The 14,320-nt window shown below is 42.1% G+C and overlaps 1 long non-coding RNA gene across 3 annotated transcripts in view; it reads left to right on the plus strand.

Annotated features, from left to right (window-relative positions):
- The window catches only part of LOC112807054 (uncharacterized), a 124,628-nt gene that overhangs the window by 85,160 nt on the left and 25,148 nt on the right, over window positions 1-14,320 (plus strand). Inside the window, exon 5 of one of the 3 annotated variants that reach the window (XR_012375091.1) lies at window positions 2,432-2,549. The exons of the other annotated variants lie outside the window; for them this stretch is intronic. This is a non-coding gene — a long non-coding RNA (uncharacterized lncRNA). Of the gene's footprint in view, window positions 1-2,431; window positions 2,550-14,320 lie in introns of those variants that run through there. 3 annotated transcript variants of the gene reach the window in all.

A 14,320-nucleotide genomic window follows, 5' to 3' on the forward strand; every position in this document is an offset into this window, starting at 1 on the left:
ATATTTTGCAGTAGTTAGTTGGGAACAATAGAGATTTACAGTAACATCTTATGATTTTAAAAAATAGTGTTTAGTGAAGAGTGTATGAGAGAGAAATTTAAAACAGCCACAAAGAAAATAACACAACACAATTTGAAAGGGTTCAGACAAATTAAGGTATCAAGCCCATTAAAGTATGTATTTATACAGTGGAGAGGAGTAGAAAGGACAAATGACCATCTACCCTCTCTGTGGCAGCTTTGAATTTACTAGTGTTTTGCAGCAGCTAAAACATGAGAACTTTGTAAAAGTCATCTGAAAGATGGGGATAATCATGGTTCTTACTGCGTAAGGTTGTTGTGAGGATTAAACAAGTTAATATTTTAAAGCCCTTGGAATGGTACTTGGTACAGAGTAAGCATTATATAAGTACTTATTAAATAAATAAAGCCCTTTAACAAATACTGGAGTACAGAACATAGGCAAGCGCTATGCTGGATTCTGAGAATACATCTGAGAAAAGAGGACCTTTAGTGCTGCTCTCCTTCTACCCTGGACCTGGATTCCTGGATCTTAGTACTTGCTTCATGGCTTGTCCCCAGGCTCCATCTATTGCTGTGCCTGCATCTTTGTTTTCTTCTCCCATGCTTGAATCTGTCTTTGTTCTCTGACAAATATCCTAATTACTGAAGGTTTGGGTACCTGGGGAGGTGCACTGGTGTTTGAGGACCCACTCTAGGCACTAGACTCTTCCAGTGTTTAAATGCACACGTGATAACTGCTCTTGTAGTTTCTACCTGGTGGTTCCACTTGCCTCTCCTCCTTTTGCTGAGTACTTGCCAGAACATTAGTAGGTCTGTCCAAAGATTCTGTCTTTGTTGATCTTTCCATTATAGTAAAAGTCCTTCCCAGAGGTTCCAGCCAGAAACCTAGGATTGATTCCTCCTTCTTTCCCTACCTAATCAAATCCATCAGCAAGTCTTGTTAATTCTACCTCTAAAATATCTCTTGAATCTGCTGTCATCACCCAAGTTCAACTTGTGACCTTCTTTTTTTTCTTTTTAAAGATTTTATTTATTTGAGAGAGAGAGAATGAGAGAGAGCACATGATGGGGGGAGCGTCAGAGGGAGAAGCAGACTCCCCGCCGAGCAGGGAGCCTGATGCGGGACTCGATCCTGGGACTTCAGGATCATGACCCGAGCTGAAGGCAGACGCCCAACCAACCGAGCCATCCAGGCACCCAAACCTGTGACCTTCTTATGCTTGGATTTCTGCAGTAGCTTCTTAACTGATTTCTTTGCTTTCACTCTTTTTTTTTTTTAAGATTTTATTTTTCTGTCAGAGAGCGAGCGAGCACAGAAGCAGGGGGAGTGGCAGGCAGAGGGAGAAGCAGGCTCCTTGCTGATATAAGTGATTATCAAACAGTACTTGTCTTTCTCTGTCTATCTCAGTTAGCATAATGTACCCAAGGTCTATCCATGTTGTCACAAATGGGAGGGTATCTTCCTTTCTCTTGGCTGAGTAATATTCCATTGGGTATATATATCACATTTTTTTTGGTAAGAGCAAGCTTTTTTATTAATTAAAAAAATTTTTTTAAAGATTTTATTTATTTATTTGACAGAGAGAGACACACAGAGAGAGCGAACACAAGCAGGAGGAGTGGGGGAGGGAGAAGCAGGCCTCCCACTGAGCAAGGAGCCTGATGAGGGGCACGATCCCAGGACCCTGGAATCATGACCTGCGCCAAAGGCAGACGCTTAAGACTGAGCCACCTGGGGCACCTGGATGGCTCAGTTGGTTAAGCGACTGCCTTCAGCGCAGGTCATGATCCCAGGGTCCTGGGATCGAGCCCCGCATCCAGCTCCCTGCTCGGTGGGAAGCCTCCTTCTCCCTCTCCCACTCCCCCTGCTTCTGTTCCCTCTCTTGCTGTCTCTCTCTTTCTCTCTGTCAATTAAATAAATAAATAAAATCTTAAAAAAAAAAAAAAAGACTGAGCCACCCAGGTGCCCCAAGAGCAAGTTTTAAATCAGTGTTTTCTAAACTCTTGGGTCAACCCCAGAGCTTTTAGCTATAAATTTTCAAAATTAAAAAAAAAGCACAATTGTAATATTTTTTTAAAGATTTTATGTATTTATTTGAGAGAAAGAGAGAACACACAAGCAGGAGGAGAGGCAGAGGGAGAGGGAGAAGCAGACTCCCCACTGAGCAGGAAGCCTGATGTGGGGCTCAATCCCAGGACCCTGAGATCATGACCTGAGCCGAAGGCAGAAGCTTAACCAACTGAGCCACCCAGGTGCCCCCACAACTGTAATATTTGTTTAATATTCTCTGTTATTAGGTATTTTGCTGACAAAATTAGTTGGCCTGGGAAGGGGGAAGCCTGAGGCATAGTTGCTGGCAGCCTCAGTTCCAAGAGGCTGGTTTCTACAATCTTTTTTTTTTTTTAAGATTTTATTTTTAAGCACTCTCTATACCCAACATGGGGCTTGAACTCACAGCCCCAAGATTAAGAGCCGCATGCTCCATAGACTGAGCCAGCCAGCCACCCCTGGTTTCTGCAGTCTTCAAACAGGTGAGCATCCCTCCCTGGCTCCCCTAGTCTTCAGTTTTGGGGGGAAGGGTTTGTATTGGTTTTTCCTCAGAACCATGGCCCTGGAAAAGTCTCATCTAGTTCTGGTCAGAATCGGGATCCAGGACCAGCCCAGGGTCAGAAACAGGATGTGGGTGAACCAGCACAAGGGCACTGAGAAGTCAGGGCAGGGCAGGAGACAGAGCCTGAAGCAGGGATAGATGGCGCTGGAATGAAGCTGACCCAGAGGGAGTGAAGGTGAAGGTCCCAGGCTAGAATCCAGGCAGCTGGGTCAAGATCAGAGGAGCGGGTGTGAAGGGCTGGTGTAGGCCCTCCCGGCCGAGGGGCGAACAGTGCAAGTCCTAAAAACCTGATAGGGCTTCCTGGAATCCTTTCCTCAAGTTGCAGAGTAACTTCTTTTTTACTGACCCTGTTTCTTTTCCTGGTGAGCTGGGTCACCACACAGACCTTGTCCGAATGTAATGCTCTCTTTAAGCAGGTGGGTCTCAATCTCATGAGAATTACCTGGGGAGATTTTGTAAAAAACTAGGATGCCAAGTTGTATCCACCTGAGACCAATAGAATGAGTCTTGGGGGGTGGGGCAGGGTGGCTTAGTCGGGGGCGGGCTGGGTTTAGGTGGGGTTGGGCCAGGCATGTGTGATTTTTTCTTAAAATTCACCCTGGGATTCTGAGGCACAGTGAGGGTAGAGGACCACAGCTTTAAGCACTCTTGTTTTGAGCAAACAGGATCATTCACATTTGAAATAATTTTTTTTAAGCAATCTCTACACCCAACATGGGGCTTGAACCTACTACCCTGAGATCAGGTGGAGCGCTGAGTCTGTGCCAGGCCCCACGCTTAGTCACTGGATTCTCACAGTCACTTAGTGCCCTGTAGTCACTGGATTCTCACAAGCCTGTGCCAGAGGTCCTGTTTTACAGATGGGAAGACTGAGCCCTGGCTAAGTTCAGCAACTTGCCCAGGATCGTCATGCTGGTAAGTAGCAGAACTGGAATCTGAATCTAAGCCGACAGTTTCAGAGGTGGTGAGCTTAACCACAGTTTAATACAATTTCAGTGGCAGGATGGGTCGTTCAGGGACTTGGCCCCAAAGCTGTGTTTATAGAACGTTATTTGTACAAGGTTGTGTATTTATTTGAGATAGTGCTGGAAGAGGGGGATAAAAATAGAGAGAGGCTAAAGAGAGTATGACCAAACCTGTAAATACATCTATTCAATTCTCCACTCAAATGGTTAGTAGTTCTCTACTCTCAGATAATGTGCTGGGGAAATGGAGATGAGTCAACAGGATTCCTCCCTCCCAGGAATTCACTTTCTTGTATCTGGGTAACAATAGTGCAATGTGTTCTGCCCCAGGGAGCACAGGAGGGAAGAAGTGTCAGGGAGGGCTTCACTAAGCTACACCCACGTCATACAGAACAATGGTGTCGGAGGGCAAGGGTAACATTTCAAACAGTACTGAAGGGACAGCTCTGGGCACATGAGGTATGATGTGTTTGTGTGTAGGTTAAATCAATGATGCATCATCGTGGAGTTTCACTAGAGACCCACTCTCAGGAAATTCCTAAAAGAAATAATAAGTGGCATCTCAGAGGGTGTCTGACAAACACATGGAAAAATCTGGTTTCATAGCTCTAAGTAACAGAAACAGTTTGCTATGCCAGCAGAGAGACCATGTTGGTTCTGGTTTGGTGTACTAGTCAGAATAGGCTAGTTGTGCTTGCAATAAAAATAACCCCAAATATCAGTGGCTAAGACAAGAAAGGTTTATTTCTTGATCACCCTTGATGTCCAGTGTGGATTGGTACATAGATGGGTGGCAAATTCTGCTACATTCTACATCTCCTAGAGAGATGGCAATTTCATCTTAAGATGTGACCTGCCAGTACAATATTTCAGGGCTCCTCAAAGCAAGGAGGGCAGGTATGGAGTCAAGAACTGCCAATTAATGCTTTTTGCCGGGAAGTGATATATTCACTTCTGCCCTCATTTCATTGGTCACAAATAATTACGTGGCCATGTCTAAGTTCAAAGGGATGAGAGAGTTAGAATCTTTGTGTTTCCTGAATATTGGGGACTGTAACGATGTCTGCTAAAGCCAGCCTCCTCAGCTCCACCCATGTGTATTGGAAATAGAAGGGTTGTATTTTTCCCACATGAAGCACAAAATGACTTTGTTACTATCAGTTATCATTCTTTTTATCTTTTAATATATGTGGGATTGTTGGCAATCAGATTTTTATTTTTATTTTTTTATTTTTTTTTATTATTTTTTAAAAGATTTTATCTATTTATTTGACAGAGAGGGAGAGAGAGAGAGAGCACAAGTAGGCAGAGAGGCAGGCAGAGGGAGAGGGAGAAGCAGGCTCCCCACCGAGCAGGGAGCCCAATGCGGGACTCGATCCCAGGACCCTGGGATCATGACCCGAGCCGAAGGCAGCCGCTTAACCAACTGAGCCACCCAGGCGCCCGGCAATCAGATTTTTATTTAAAAGTAGTAGAAGATCAGTTTTCATCAATATTAAAACTATTCTTTTAAATCTTTGAAATTCAACTACCACAGCTATTACTTGAGGCAGTATGAATATGAATTCCAAATTCCAACCAGTATGAGGGTTCTATGACAAAAATAACGACAACATATAAAATATGTTAACTTATATATAGAATAACATTAATAATATATAAAATAATAATAATAATAACTGAATAAATGTGCCTCTGCTGAACATCTAGGGATTATAAGAGCAAAATCCATATGGAAGCTACCCCAGTGAACTGCATACAAGAGGTATTTGCTGTTTTTGTTTTTTTTAAAAGTTGCCTTCAAAAATCTCTCACACATTGCCACCCCTATCCTCCCCGGGGCTGAGGAAATACGGGAAAGATTTGAGGAAGAGGAAGGGTGGCACTTATGGGGGAAAAAGGGGCGGCCAATTTGGTGGGCCTAAACAAATGCTCTGAGAAATAGTGGATCGCCCTATGTCTTCCTTCTCTCCTTCTTGGTTGAAGGGAGCTGTTATTCCCCTCCTTAGCTCTGCCCTCTGGAGACTAGTGCTGTCCCGACAGACCTTTCTATGTCTGTGCCGTCGAATGCGGTGGTCTCTAGGCACCGGGGGCTGCAGAGCGCTTTGAAGTGTGCCTAGTGCAAACGAGGAATGGAATTTTAAATTTTATTGAATTTAACACATTTATTTATTTATTTTAAAGATTTTATTTATTTGTCAGAGAGTGAGAGAGAGCACGCATGGAGCAGCAGGCTCCCCCCTGAGCAGGGAGCCCATGTGGAACTTGATCCCAGGACTCTGGGATCATGACCTGAGCCCAAGGCAGACGCTCACCCGACTGAGCCACCCAGGCGTCTGAATTTAACACATTTAAATAGCCACAAGAACCTGGGTGTAGGAGAGAGGAAGGTTGCTTTTATTCTTGCTTTCTTGGCATAGGCTTTTCTGCACGTGACAACTATTGAATCTCCCACACAAGGGATTGTTAAAGATGAGTTTGGCCAGTTTGAGAAAGGGTTGCAGAGACATGAGCCTGCAGCAATGCCTCCCTCCTTTGGCCCAGGCGGCCCAGGCTTCTGTCATGAACAACGGGGTCCAGGGGACTACATGATGCCCAAAGACGTGCAGATGTAAAAACGGGGACTATCACATGCATCTCAGGCTTTGTCCTTTTTATTTATTTAAAAAAGATTTTATTTCTTTATTTTAGTGGGGGGAGAAGGGCAGAGTGGGAGGGGCAGGGACAAGCAGACTCCATGCTGAGCCCATGCTGGGCTCAATCTCAACACCCTGAGATCAGGACCCTGAGCTGAAACCAATAGCCCCTTAACCAGCTTGAGCCACCCAGGTGCCCCAGACCGTGTCCTTTTTAAAAGGAAGGCGATGGCTTTGGGCATGGGAAAAAGAGAAAGAGGCAAATGAAGTGATCGTTTAATGTGGCATTACATCTATTTCTTTGTAATATATTTGGGTATAAAATCTTTATTGTGCTCAAAATTCTTATTAAAAATGCAATGAACTTTAGTTTACACATTGGCAGCCTTTCATTCCTCAAAGCATTCTTTTGTAAGAAATTATTTTTTTTTTAAATTTTTTTATTTGACAGAGAGAGACACAGCGAGAGAGGGAACACAAGCAGGGGGAATGTGAGAGGGAGAAGCAGGCTTCCCACTGAGCAGGGAGCCTGATGCAGGACTCCATCCCAGGACCCTGGGATCATGACCTGAGCTGAAGGCAGATGCTTAACGACTGAGCCACCCAGGCGCCCCAAGAAATGATTTTTTTTGATGGTAGTTGTTTAATGAACAACATGGGCAGTTATTGAAAGAAAGCTAATGCCATCAAGCACTCACCAGGCAGCTCCTGTACGCTGATGCTTTGCTGAGAACGAATGGCACTTTGCAACACTATTTATGTTTCAGAAAAATGACTTCTTAGCTGTCAACTCCCCATGAGTTGTTTTCTGGAATCCTATATACTTTTCTACTTTTGTCTACTGTCCATTCTGGAAAACATTTGCTTTTATTACACAATTGTAAAAGTTAGTGCTCATTCTAAACAATTTAATGAACTGAGCTGCTTCGGACCTCACGTAGCCTGACTGGCCTCCCTTAGATCCTTGAGCAGAGGCCAATACAGAGTGTGTTGGCAAGATTTTATTCTTGGGATTTGATGTGAAGGCAAGAGAGTGAAGAGAGGTAGGAAAGCAAGTATGATTCTGAGACATTGTGATTTAAAGATAGAGGCGCCTGGCTGGCTCAGTCGGTAAAACGTGCAGCTCTTGAACTCAGGATCCTGAGTTCGAGCCCCATGTTGGGCATGGAGCCTACTTAAAAAAAAATAGAAATTCTTACTTTCTGAATTAAAACTATAATTCACCTTAAATAAACTTAGCGCAAAGGAAATTCTTTTCAAAACATAATATCCAACTACATCAAATTTTTTTTTCCCACCAGAGCGTATGTATAAACAGGAAAAATTTTTTTTAGTGGAAGGTTAATTGTTGACATCACCATATTTACACTCAAGTGTAAGACCATTCCTAGTTCCATCCCCTGTAACATTCCAGAGCCTACCTGTATTTTACCCTGACATTGTCCCAGCATAAAATTCTGATATGCTAATTACTTCTCCAGATCATACCCATGGTTCTGATGCTATAAGACAAGTGTTCAAGGTTTAGTTTTTGAGTTCAGAATAATTGGGTAATTGGCATCATCCTGTGACAAGTTTCCCCTTTTCCTGAGGTCTTTTGACTAATGGCTCTATTGTTATTGTTGGAGTGGGTTGAGCTCCATAGAGTCATGACGCAAAACTTGATCTTTGGTAGAAATACCTTACACATTTATTCCTTCCAGGAAACCAAAGGGCAACAAAGCCACATTCCATGTTGAGAACCTGGCCTTTTGCACTATGACCTAACCTGTTCCAGGTGAAAAATACTAGGTCAAAAATAGTTTCATAGGAAAGCTGTTACCTGGGTTCTTGCAGTGGTCCTCATTCCCAGCTGCACATTAAACTTGGCTGGGGACTAAAAAAAAAAAGAAAAAGAAAAAAGAAAAAAAATCGGCTGGGGAGATTAAAAAAACGACCATTTGGGCCCCATCGGAAACTTGTTAAGGAGACTGATTCAGGGGCCCCATCACATACCTACCTGAATTGAGACTCTCCGCAGGAGGGCCTTGGGTATTCGTATTTTAAACAAGACTCCCAGATGATCAGAGAAATTTGGCCGACCTGATTTAGGGTGTCAGTCTTGGGAAAGAGCACTTAATATCACATTTTTGAAATGAATTTAGTGGTCCTGAAGACAGTTCTCATGCCAGTGGCTTATTTGTCTTCTTTTACTTATTCACATATGAATACTATCAAAGAAGAGATATTTAACAGAAGAGAAGATTTACCATTTTAATCTCCAGTCAAACCAAGTCTCTGATCCTAGAGGGGAAATTTCAGGTAGTGAGGGGAAGACTTTCCTATGGCAGTTTTCGGCAACACCAGTCAGTGTGCTGTGCTGTAGCTCAGAGCCCAACGTAGTGGCTCTCAGCCTCTGCCCATTTTAAGAGGGAGCTTAATTTTTTTAAATTTAAATTCAATTAATTAACATATACTGTATTACTAGTTTCAAAGGTAGAGGTCAGTGATTCAGCGGTCTTATATAAAACCCAGTGCTCATTACATCACGTGCCCTCCTTAATGTCCATCCCCCAGTTCCTCCTTTCCCCCAACCCCCTCCCCTCCAGCAACCCTCAGTTTGTTTCCTATGATTAAGAGTCTCTTATGATTTATCGAGGGAGCTTAATATTAATGGGGGAGTGTCTTGGGTTCTTCTTATACTGTGAGACGAATTTGTCAATCTCCAAATGAAATAGCAAGGTATTCATTAGTTCACCCATTGCTTCCATTCAGTAGATACTGTTTGAATGTCTACCATATGTCAGACTCTGTGTTAGGTGCTAGGGATAACCGAATAAAAGAAATTGAGGTTCTTCTCGGGGAACTGGTAGACTAGAGTGGTGGTTCTCCAAGTGTGATCTTGGACCAGCAGCAGTAGCATTCCTGGGAACTTCTTAGAAAAGCCAATTCTCATGCCCCACCCCAGACATACTAAATCAGAAAGTCTGGCGGTGGGGCTCAGCACTGTGTTTTAACAAGGCCTACGGTGACTTAGATAAAGTTTGATAACCACCCGTCTCTAGGAGGAACATCAGTCTAGCAGACTTTGGTAGGTACAGCAGGGATGGAGAGGGGTCTGGAGGCTTTAGGGCTGCTTCTAGGGGAAGGCAACTCTTAGAATAGTTGGTGCAGAGTGAGGAGAGGTGCTCCTGGAGAGGTCAGCAGGGACCACACAAAGAAGTTGGCATTTTACTCTGAATGCAGTGTGGACTCTTCCTATATCCATGTCATTTGTATTCGGTATCATCTTTTGGCCGGTCTTTCAGCTGAGTGGTGCTGGGCTTGAGCCCTGTGCTTCACGTGCTTCCACAGAAATGAAAAGTTAGAGACATCTAGACATAAACAATTCCTCTTGCATTAAAACATTGAACACAGTAGGTGTTAAATAAACATGTGGTGAATGAACATGGAAAAATGGACAAAGCTAGGACTTGTGAACTCAAGGAAAATGTGTAATGTGAACATAGCAGAGTAAGCATCGTTTCTGAGCTAATTGAAAATCCCCTGGTTGGGCGCCTGGGTGGCTCAGTGGTTAAGCGTCTGCCTTCGGCTCGGGTCATGATCCCAGGGTCCTGGGATCGAGCCCCACATCGGGCCCCCTGCTCGGCGGGAAGCCTGCTTCTCCCTCTCCCACTCCCCCTGCTTGTGTTCCCTCTCGCTGTGTATCTCTTTCTGTCGGATAAATAAAATCTTTAAAAAAAGAAAAAGAAAATCCCATGGTTTTCAAAGATTACACAAACCTTTACTGGTTTACTCTCGAAGAAGAGAGTGTCTCTCCCATTCCTCAGAGGAAGCAGAATCACCATGTAGGAGGGAGATGGAGAGAGCAGCAAGCCTCACTGCTTCTCTGCCTGCTCATCTCCAGTGCCCTGGGTTTGCCTCCAAATTCTCATAGTTCAGTGACCGAGCACCACCTTGTTCCGGGAAGTGTACATGTATTTTTAACATACTCAACAATGCCATTGGCCCGCATTTAGAAAGGAACTAAAAATCACAGGGTCCTGGAATCCAAGGAAGAAAATGATTTACCCAGAGATCACTGGGAAGAACATTGCTCTGCACTCAGGATCAACCTGAGCCGAGGAAGCTGGGGTGGAAGGAGGGTAAGTGACTTGTTCAAAGTCAGCGTGCTTGGAATGGGAACAGCCGGGGATCTGAAACCAGGACTGTGTAAAGGGGATCTGCCACACTGCTCCGTGGGACCAGAGGGAGACTGAGTGTCCTACTCCAGGAGATGGCCTGTTGACGTCCAGACCTGCCAGGATGACTCATTCATTCTTCACTGGCTCTACGAGCCGCTTTCCTTTCCCAGCAAATTCAGTTTCCACAGCATGTGCCTCCCCATGACCACACATAGATCTAAACTCATGCAAAAGATACAAATTGTTTGTGTTCAAGTACAGTGACTATTTGGATTTAACCTTTTACTGTATTGTAGCTCATGATTTATGGGATTTGTTTTTATGGTCTCTGTCCAAACAATAAATGATTGTTTTATATTTATAGCCACATAAGGAAAAATCTTTACAGATCTCAATTGCCAAATTTTTTATTTTATTGCCCCAGCATTATATGACTCTTTGTCTCTTCAAATGGCATGTGGCCTAGGCACAAAGTGGACTGACTTCTCATGACTAAGATATTTTTTTAAAGATTTTATTTATTTTTTTAAAGATTTTATTTATTTATTTGACACAGAGAGAAAGCACAAGTAGGGGGGAGCGGCAGGCAGAGGAGAAGCAGGCTCCCGATGATGCAGGGCTCGATCCCAGGACCCTGACATCATGACCTGAGCTGAAGGCAGACGCTTAACTGACTGAGCCACCCAGGTGTCCCTCTTGACTAAGATTTTTATAAATTAAGTTCAATGGTTGGGTTTAAGTCACTGCATAAATGCTGAAAAAACAAGTATATACATACATATGTATGTACACACATGTATATATGTACATATCAAAAATCTATTTTATAGCATATTCTTGTACCTAGCATGAATAATGTACTGTATATTATAGGTTTTTGTCAAAACTGAAGAAGGGTAATAAATCACGTATTAAAAAAAAAGCCTCACCCATTCTGTGTTTTTTCCTTCCTATACTTACAATAGATAATGAAAGAGATAGATTTTGGTTAAAAAAAAGCTTTCTATAGTTTTATTTCAAAGACTATTGGCAAAAGTTTATAGAAGACACATTTCCTAACTTCTCATTTCTGTGTTCTGGTTTATTAAAAAATATGACACGATACAACCTGAACAGTTAATAGTCACTTTCTATCATTTCAGTTGGACTGTAAGCTTTTTTTTCCCCCCAGACAATTGTAAATGTTTGTTTTTCTGTATTCTTCTACTACAGCAAGTTGTGGGGGAAATATTATATAATAATATTATATTATATAATAAGAGACTCAGAGGAGGAGGAAATCAAGAAAAATAACACCTCTTTCAAATATGGGAGCAGCTGTTTCTTGGATGTATGGTGGAGTCTCCTGGGAACCAAGCAGAATTTGAGAAGGTCTGCCCCATCTCTAGTGGCTCTTGTCATGATGAATAAACTAGAAATTGACTCAGTATAGCTTAAGAGAAGAGTTCTCTCTCCTTTCCTTATTTTCTTTGCCTTCTCTTAGTTAAAACCAGCAGATAGTAACTCAGATTAAAACCCGCTATCTGGATACAAACAACAGTGCTGATTAAAAGGATCACTTTGCCAAGGGAGATTCAGCTGGAGTGCCCATTTTTCATTCAAATGTTCCAGCCTGGTAAAAGTAGCTTCCAGCTCTAAATATATTGAATCACCATTCGACTACTGGAAAAATGGGAACACAAATACACACTTTCTTACTCGATGAACATGGCAGGTTGTCTGATTATGCAAACAAACAGAAGAATTTATTTATAGCTCTCCAAGGGTCTTGACAGAATCCCTTCTGTCAGAGAAACACAATTCCCTTCTCTTTACAGCAGCCCAACTGGAATCGTGAGATGTGAATCCTTTGGAGTTTGGAGATGTGTGCTGATTTGTTTGTAATGGATATTGGTGAGTGCTCTATGAGGAGTAAATGTTCTAGGTCTTTGCAACCCACAGAATGGTCCAGGACCTGCAGCATCTAACATCATGTGGGAGCTTGTTACAATTGCAGAATCTTGAGTTCCACTGTTCACCTTCTAAACTAGAATCTGAATTTTAAAAGCCCCCTGGGTGATTTGTATTTTTATTAAAATTTGATAAGCCCTGTTATAGCAATGGTTCTCAAACTTTAACCTGGATCAGAATCTTTTTGGAGGGTTTATTAAAACAAATTGTTGGGTTCTATCCCTAGAGATTCTGATTCAGTAAGTCTGAGGGGCTAAGAACTTAGATTTCTCGTGTTTGTTCCCAGGGTGCTGCCGATGCTACTGATCCAGAGGCCACACTGAGAACGTCCACTCAAGGCAGTGCTGTCTGATAGAGTTATGATATGGGCCACATATATAATTTAAAATTTTCTAGTAGCCACATTTTAAGAATAAAAAGTGAAATTATTTTTAATACTTTTTATTTAAGGTAATGTATCCAAAATGTTGTCATTTCAACATCTGATCAATACAAAAAATTATTAGTGAACTATTTTACATTCTTTTTTGGTAGCAAGTCTTTAAAATCCAGTGTGTATCTTATATTTACAGCACATCTAAATTCAGGGTAGCCATATTTCAAATGTTCAATAGCCACATGTAGCTGCTTAGGCTACCTTACCACACAATGTACTAGGGCATTGGTTTTCCAATGTTACTTCAGGGACTGTCACTGTGAAACTTGCATGGACCTTGGGAGAAGTGAGAGACATAAGCTGAGTTTATGCCATTGATTGATGTATTGATTTACTTTAGAGAGAGAGCATGTGTGAGCACACGCATGAGCAGGGGGAGGGGCAGAGGGAGAGGGAAAGGGTGAGAAGCAGACTCCCCACCGAGCTCAGAGCCCAGCACCAGCCGATCCCCCCCCACTGGGAGATCATGACTTCAGGTGAAATCAAGAGTCAGCCGCTCAACTCAACTGACTGAACCACCCAGGTGCCCCTGAGTTTACTCAATTTAAATGACGCTCCTTTATCCTGAGGTTATCTTCCCTCATTTTTGCTGTTGAAATGGCCTCTCTTTAATGCAGTACTTTTCAAAGTGTGGTTCCCCAGACCAGCAGTATCAGCATCACGTGGGAACTTGTTAGAAATGCAAATTCTTGGGCCCTATTTCAGTTCTATTGAACTCAACTCTGCAGGTGGCACCCAGCAATCTATGTCTTCACAGTCCTCCAGGTGTTTTGATGTATGCTGAAGTTTGAGAACCACTGCGTTAATGATATGATGGTTATAAAATAAGGGGTAGCTTTTCATGATTTTTTTATAACTGTAATTGGCAAAATAAGAAATTGGCAACATTACGCTAGTCCCTCAATTAAAACATGTACTTTTTCTTAGTTTATGAAATCTGAAAGTCAGAAAACCAATGTACTGGAGGTTGGTTAAATAATATTTTGTGCTGCTGTGGATAATAAATAGTTCAAAAAATAGGAAAGGGCCAGGAAAATGAGTGTGTATATAAGCATACAAATGAATTCCAGAAAGTCAATGTTTGATTCTCATTAGTAACACCTTCATGCAATTACTGCTGGAAAATGAATACACTCACTAAACAACACTTACTAAGAAAACACACATTTCCTATGCAAAATAGTGAAATTAGAAGAAAAATCCCATAAATATTGATGATCTCATTCTCTAGTTCTCTGGTAATTAGTCAGTATTTGGCTTTTATTGCTACAAAAGTTGTTCTACAAAGGTTATAATATCTGATCCTTAAAAAATCAGGAAACAAATGTATTTTGTTTTATGAATTGTGTATTTCCTTTTAGAAACGTTACTAAATAAGGCATAGTGTTAGCATGTTATGTTTGGTTCCTGCAGCCAACTGAGGGCTGGAGTAATATTGAAATGGGATAGAGTAGGTGAAATATGAAAGATAATAAAAGGAATTAAGCATGAAGGATTGACAAGTAGAACCAAAAGAAAATTTAATAACCTTACGA

This window comes from Callorhinus ursinus, unplaced genomic scaffold (genome assembly GCF_003265705.2).
Source record: "Callorhinus ursinus isolate GAN/ISIS: 27379988/994484 unplaced genomic scaffold, GSC_fseal_2.0 scaffold2, whole genome shotgun sequence".
Classification (NCBI taxonomy): Eukaryota; Metazoa; Chordata; class Mammalia; order Carnivora; family Otariidae; genus Callorhinus; species Callorhinus ursinus.